Source organism: Spea bombifrons, chromosome 9, assembly GCF_027358695.1.
Source record: "Spea bombifrons isolate aSpeBom1 chromosome 9, aSpeBom1.2.pri, whole genome shotgun sequence".
Taxonomy (NCBI): domain Eukaryota; kingdom Metazoa; phylum Chordata; class Amphibia; order Anura; family Pelobatidae; genus Spea; species Spea bombifrons.
The window spans coordinates 16,810,887-16,818,683 of NC_071095.1; positions in this window are offsets into that span (position 1 = coordinate 16,810,887).

Genomic DNA, 7,797 nt, shown 5'->3' on the forward strand with positions numbered 1-7,797 from the left:
TTTATTATTTTGGGAATAATAAATGTTATTCCCAAAAGATTGTCCAACTGAATCTTTCCCTCGTGTGACACTCCTCTTGATCTTGATCCTGTCAAGACAGCAATTCCAATAAAATCTCTGGGAGTGGAACTCCATGCTCCCATCTGCGTGAAGTGTCTTATCCCCAATAGAAAGCCAGGATCTCTTAAAAAGGACACCTATCTGATAAAGAGAAAATAAGACACGGTGAAGCATCACACTTATCATTGCACTACAAATCATGCACAACAGTACATTTGCTGCCTTCCTGACTAAAGCCTAGTCCTCCATTAATATCATCTTCCTAGAACAGCATTATCCCTCGGTCATCCTTATACTACCAGGGCCGATTTGGATATCCAAACGGATTTCTAATCCAACTCAGTTCCTGGGGTTCTGAAAACAATACAACCCCCTTCCACAAAGCAAACATCAATGTTTCATTTCTTTACATCAACCCCTCATGTTTCATACTCTGACATCCTCTTCAACCCAAATTCCCACACTATAATATTTTGTAGTCAGTACTTTACTAAAGAATAATGGTTGCAAACCCTTTCCCACTCTCTATCACTACTTGGGACAGTACTCGAATGAGCTCTCCTAAAAACTCTTTGCACCACTCTACCATCCTAGTAGCTTTAGGTGGTAGGCAAGGGACCACTATATGCTTAGTGGTAATTGGATAATACAAAAGTCCATATATGCAAACGTTCATCTCTTTTGGTTCTTTTTTGAATTCTTTTAACAGTGTCTTCTTGCTGGATCCACAACAAGCCACAACTCTTCTGGCAATTCAATCCACCTCTAGGTCTTCAGTCTCCACAGCTGAACTGCCTAATCTGCCCTTTTTTTTCTTTAGGGCTACTTTGTGCGGCCACCCTCTTCATGAGGAATCAACTACTCATTCTCTTTCTCTGAGTAAATTCACATGTTCTGTGAGCCATTTTTTTAACAGGTTTGCAGCTGCAGGAGTACGAAATTACAATGTACTCTGTGACTGGCAACCTTGCTCGAGGTTTCTTCTTTGTATCTTTATAATCTGCCACTGTTAATTGTTCTTGCATTATGCTCAAATATACTCAGTCCATTGTGTCTTGATGCACTACCTGTATGTATACAATTTCTTCTTCCAGGCAGAGCCAACTTGTTTGTTCACTACTGGTGCAATGAGAATTAAAGAGAGAGCATTCGCTTATTCAATCCCAGCCTGCCACGTGTCTGCCTGTTTACATATACATTCATCTGCATTGACTTACTCTGAACTGCAGCACTCACTAATGGTGCTGCTGCATCCACATCCAGATCGTCAGCAGTCAACCCAGAGTCATCCAACTTTTAAAACAGGCAAGACAAACGTGTTAATAGAGCTGTCAGCTGGTCGAATATCTACCTCTTTTCTGTCCTCCAGGCTGTCGGTTCTGCACATGGCAAACCGGCATGGCTGGGGAAGAAACATTTACAGGTTTTACATGTTCCCTTAAATGGTTTTTACTAGGGACGCACGAAAACAAACACTCCTCACTAATAGTTTCCTTACTGTCCCGTTTCATATGATTAACCCCTGACTTCTGACTTGCAAATTTGGAAAGAGTTAAAACACCTGCAGGGACTTCAATTGTCAAAGGGCTGTCCTGCAACACCTCTTTAGTTCCTGCCCCCCTTATCCATACCCCATTCTGTTTCCTTGCCTTATCCCTCCCCCCAGCAACCTGTTGGTACCGATCTCTAGTGGATACTGTTGCCACATGTAGCACTGGAAGCGCACCATCTTGTAATAATGGGGAGGTCATGGCCCTGTTAATCGTCCTGACATCTTTATCAATAGGTAGGGGTGGCTCTTCTAAATGTACATTGGTATGTATGTTTAAATGTGGAGAAGTCTTTGTCAGTGACCCGCTAATACTACAAGGGTTGTAAGCAACTTTGTGTGCCTGCCTAAGCCTTCTCACTACCGATTTCCACTTTTTAAACATCTCTGCGGTAGGAATACCATTTATCTCTTCTCTGGGTATACCATTCTGTAACAAGTCATGCCACATTTGCCTTCTAGTCATCCTACTCGGATTCCCATCCGACTTTTGCGCTGAAAACTTCACTCTAGACTTTTCTGCTATATAAACACTCTTAGTCTCTTTGGTTTCCATGTTTAACTCTTCTATCTCAGCAAATAGGGTGGTTACATGGTGTATTTTTCTATTGTTTCCCATTCCATAAAGCAAAGATAGCAGGGGAACTTTTAGATCTGGCGGTGCAGTCTTTAGAAGCTTTGACCGCATGCTAGCTGTAAAATCCTCCATATCAGGGCCTTCCCAATTACCCTTGTTCAATCCTGCAACACAACCCATAATCCTTACATGATTTATGGCATCTTTAATTGTTACCCATGGGGTCGATGGCTCAATATCTGAGTGTGATGGATAAACTTGTAATAAAGCATGGCGAACCATGTCTACCAATGAAAAGTTCCCCCTAATCTCTCTCACCCTCCGTAATGCCTGCATGAGCTGCAGATTCAGTGTCAGCTGCCCCATTCTTATGGCTTCTCTTGCACTCAACAGCACACTGTCAGCTCCTCCATCCCACATGCGTAGTAACCACTCACCCACATTTTCACCCACTTGCTGTTTATGTGTCTTAGCCAGCTCCATGAGCTCCATATGTGTGTAACTCTTTACCACTTCCTTCATCTCATCAGGTGCACCATTTCTCCAACCATGCTCCCTGTCTTGATCGCAGTGTATTCTCCTTTTCTGCTGCTGTATAATGATAGGACAGGCTTGTCGCCGGTCCAGTTCATTATCATCTTCAGAAAAGGACACATACGTATCATCGGATGACCGGAGAGTCTCTGCAGCATCCCATGTGGGATCTGCAACCATTGCTCGCACCTTACTTACAGGCTCTAGTTTTCTACATCTCTGCTCTTCTAGAGCAGCCACATGGCACGCATTACTACGCATACATTCTTTGGTCATAACTAAGGAATCTTTGACTTCCTGCAACTCTGTCTTCAATGCCTCATTTCTCTGCACCTCTCGGCTAAGGGCCTGCACAACTATCCAGCCAGTGGTGGCAGCGGCTTTCCGCTCTTTCTTGGAGTAAACTCCTAGGTCTAAACGTAATGCCTGCGCACCAAGTTCAGTACCAGCATCAGGATAGACTGGAGCTGCATATTTTATCAGTTCCTCAGCAATGGCTTTCCAACTACCAAATTCTGCCCATACAGGAATTGTTCCATATTTTGATCTTTCTTGCCCTGCTACAGCTGCTTTCTGTTTGAACATCTTTACACACTATTACAAGCGAGTTCTATGCACTAGACTCTGTACTGTAATATAGGGGTTATGCACTAGAGTTTAAATACAGAAACACATGGCTTTAGAGCACTAGAGCGTAAACATACAAATCTGTAACTTTATGCGATAAATGCACAGTAAATACACAGTATTCTCATTAATAATCTTGACTGTATCCTGCCGACTACGCCAATTGTTGTGGTCGTGGCCTGTTTTATGCAAAATTATGCTAATATTTAAATACACAATTTAGACAAAACACATCTAACAATACAACAATAAATTTGATTCAGGAATACAGTTAAATTATGTAAAGACGAATACCAACAGATGTTATGATATATAATGATATACTTTATTAATACCTCTAGCGGTAAAAACAATATATCGAAAAAGGTTACCATAACAAAGTTACAGACAGTCAACAATTATATTCTAATAACATTGTAATAACATATGTACTTAACTTCAGAGAGTATCAGCATATCAAATGGCTCCTTTGGTGCTCAGTTTCCAAAATGGCTCTAGATACCAGGATCATATAGAAGACTTTAAAGGATTTTTTCAGTAGTAGTTTTCTAATTCTTAGTTACAATACTAGGCACTAAACTAGTCCTAGCTTCTTGGCGCTTAACTAGCCCAAGATGGAAGAGCAGCTTTCTATTTCATACTTTTCTCTGGCAAACTTTCACAGCTCCCTTAGCTTCTGCCATGCTGCTTCCTTCTTGTCCTTCCAGTCTCCTCCGCTCCTCCCCCGTCTTCCTGGAGTTCCTGATATCCCATTGTTCCTGGTATAGCCCACATGGCTTTTCATGTAGGTAGCCATTATCTATGGTCTTACATAAACAATAGATGTACACATCACTCACTCTCTAGTGCTACCTGCTGGTAGAGGTAACGCACTTCTTAAACAATAGAACTAATTGATATTGTAATATATGCCACAGTTAGGGGAGTGGTTTATCCAAAGGGAGATACAGATGTTGCGTCTGTGACGTGAATCACTAATAATGGACGACGCAATCCATGTCCACAACACTGCTCTCTGGCATCCTGACCTTGCACCATGAAATCAGACGAGGCGGCCATCTTTGGAAGCAGTTCCTTCATCTGTCTTGAGTATTTTGAGAGTTTTTACTCAAAGAACAATGTAGATCCAGTTTGGTCCTTTCCACAGGAAAATGCATAAAGAAGCCATTGGGGGTCTATTCACTAATGGGGGGGCTGTGACTTTAAGGCTTTCACTTCTTGATGGAGGAACCCAACAGTTTTTGTCAGTTGCCATAATTAGTGAAGTAATAAAGATGGAACCAGAACTCTCCTTCCAGTGAATAATTCTCTGCGGCAAATAATCCCAAAATCTGAAAAAATGTCCTTTATAGGGGGATTCCCTCCCCACCACCCAAGGTGCCGGTTCTTACGAGTATCAAAGTGAAACCCCCCCCCAGATTCACTAGCGGCCCCCCGATCCCCTTATCGCTCTTCTTCACGCCCTGAAGCCCTTCCTATGTCATTAAACACACTTTCTATCAGTCTGGGCTGGAGAAGAAGGTTTGGAGAGTAAGTGTCTCTTGTGTTCTATGACGGTCTTATTACTTATACATTCTCCTCCTTGGCACGAGAGGAACTTGGCGCTAAACAGCCTTTAAAACTTTAAATCTACTAGCGATATATCAGGTCACTTTTCTCAGAGGGGATCTGTATGTTTGTAGCCCTTGTAACCCACCGATAATCTCCGCATCGTGTTTAATAAACGGATACATTATCGTTTTTTGTCGTTTTTAATGTAAAATATTCCAAGTACAACGATAATTATTTCAAGAATAATACAAGAAGGGGGGAAAATGGTTCCGTTGGTAGAATTAGTGAAACTTCTCCACACGGGACAATAATACAGTTCATAATTTGTGCAGAAAACCCTGAAATGCAAAGCGCCAGCAGCGAGAGTTAAAGACGCCGTGTCGCCCGCCGCAGGTATACACAGCGCTTTTTATTATGGTACCTAAAGCATTGCTGGGAGTTTGCGCTCGGCTGAGTGCTGTGGGAGCCCCGATCAGCCTGACGGGTGGGATGACTAAAGATGACTGCATATTTTATTTAATGTGAGTAGCTTGAAATGTATGCCCCAGTTGAAATAGACATGATACAGGGGAAGCCTGCCAGGGTTGGCCCTGTATCATGCCTATGTAATATCTGTACCTGGAAAACCTATTTATGCTTAATCTATAGGTTGGCCCTGTATCATGCACATTTCAAGCAGGTTTAATGAAACACTGTTTATTCAATTAAGGGACATTTGTGTTTTTTTAACCTAATTCACTAGCCCTGTATAATACATAAGTCAATGTGCAGGGATACTAAAGAAGTCTCACTGACTTAATTATACACTACACAGGGCCAGACCTTCATCCTTAAGTGAAGAAGCTGAAACCACAGCTCTCATCACCTCTCCCTTTCGGGTTCAGTGTTTTACATATATACCAGTGCCAACCCTTCATCAAGCATAGTGAAAGAAGTCACGTGGATTTTCTGAAAATATTTTCTAAGCGGAATGCAAGGCTAGCCTCAACAAGAATGGCTGAACCAGCCCTGCATTAGGCATATTTAATGCCGTTTTCCTGGTTATGATTCATGCAGGAGCATCTCAGTAGGGCTGGCCCTGCACCATGATTAGTAAAATTGACAAGATGGCATTCAGGAAAGCCATGTTTAATATGCATGATCCAAGGCCAACCCTGGCAAGCTTCCCCTGCATCATGCAGATTTAACATGGCTTTCCTGAATGCTGCCTTGCCAGTTTAACCAACCATGGTGCAGGGCCAACCCTACTGAGCGGATCCTGCATAATAAATCAATAAGCAGAAATGGGCGTAAAGAAGACCCCCAACCCCATAAAGTGCTACTCCTGCCATGTGTATGTTTAACACGCATTCTCTTTTAAAGGGAACACTCGGTGCTGCGAGGGGCTCATACTTGCTACGTTTAGTGTCAACTCAGCGACTTGAAGCGCTTCATCTTATGGTAGACAGAAGAGAACGGCTTTTATTGACTGAACCATAACTATCAGGTATGAGAAAAGATCACTTAAAACATGTTGCCAACTTTACATAATACCCGGTGCAGGACGGCCAGCAGACATCACGGATTTAATTATCCTGGGACTGCTATATTGTCTACAGCCTTTATCTAACTCCCAGAATCCTCAGCCAGAATTGGGGCAGCTCGAGGTTTTAGGAACCTTGGTGGTTTTTCAGCTATAGATAATCCGTGCAAATGACGCCCCCCCCCCCGTCTAGCAGGTCACTGACCCGGGCTTTGCACATTATGGCTTTAAAGACAAAAATACCATAAAGGCAGTAATTCCAGAATACTGTGACGGTGAAATATTTGCTCCCATCCCCAGGTTACCGCTGCAGTCACTGAAATTCTCGCGGGACCCCCGCTGGACGTATCTTCCACATCCGACTACTGCAGCGGAATCCACTTTTCTTCAGCCTCAGATGACGTTCAATCGCTTGGAACGACCCAAAGCTCAATCCCGATGGTGGCAGTAAAGGTGCAGTAAAGTTCACGTTTAATCCGAGTCTGAATCCTATTCTTCATCTACGAGGGGAGAATGCGTCTCATGAGACATGTTTGTATTTTCATATGCATCCTTTAAATCTGAGCCTTATTCTATTTACCTTAGGGAGAAGCTGCAGCTCGCTGGCAGGAAGTATATGACGTGACACATTAAGGTGCATTTGATGGCTGGAGTGCCCCGTTTAACCGTTTGTCTGCCTGACTGTTCAGCGCATCGCACGTATCAGCTGTGTCTCCCGGAATATACCCCGTACTGCGCTTTGTTCCCGGTGTGGATGCATTGGGGGGGATTCTGTGGGATAATTAAATCTCATCAGTTCCAGAACTGCCTTCCTTGACATCACCCCACCATGCGCAAACAGCCCTGATGAAGATATGCCTCTGCTGCAGTGCTATGATCCTATCACAAAGTACTACTAGACTATGCATTAGTCCCTTTAATAATTCCAGCACCAACTGCAAGAATTACTGGGACTTCAGTCTTTGAGACCAAAGTGGAGGGTCCTATTTAATTCATGTTGTATTCTTGTTCTATTATATGCAGTGTCCCGGCCCCCCGAGCATCGCACTCCAATGTACCGTCTGATTTCTGCGCCCTCGTCTCTCCTGTGGGCTCTCCTTTCTCGAGGAACTTGGTCAAATCATGAAGATGGGGTAGAAATCAAAGGAGATGAAGCCGAGGACCTGGAGAACAGAGAAGAAGGAACGCGTTGAACCCCCAATGCCAAGCGGCTCTAACGCTGCATCGAGTGCTTTACGTCACAGCGAAGAACTGAGAGAGTTAATGAGTGAAACACAACCGTCGCCTCTGCCGCGTTTCATGACTTTCACCTTTTTCAGGAAAAGGAGCTTTCTTTAGACAGACTATCTGGACACATTTATTTTGAATGGGTGCCGC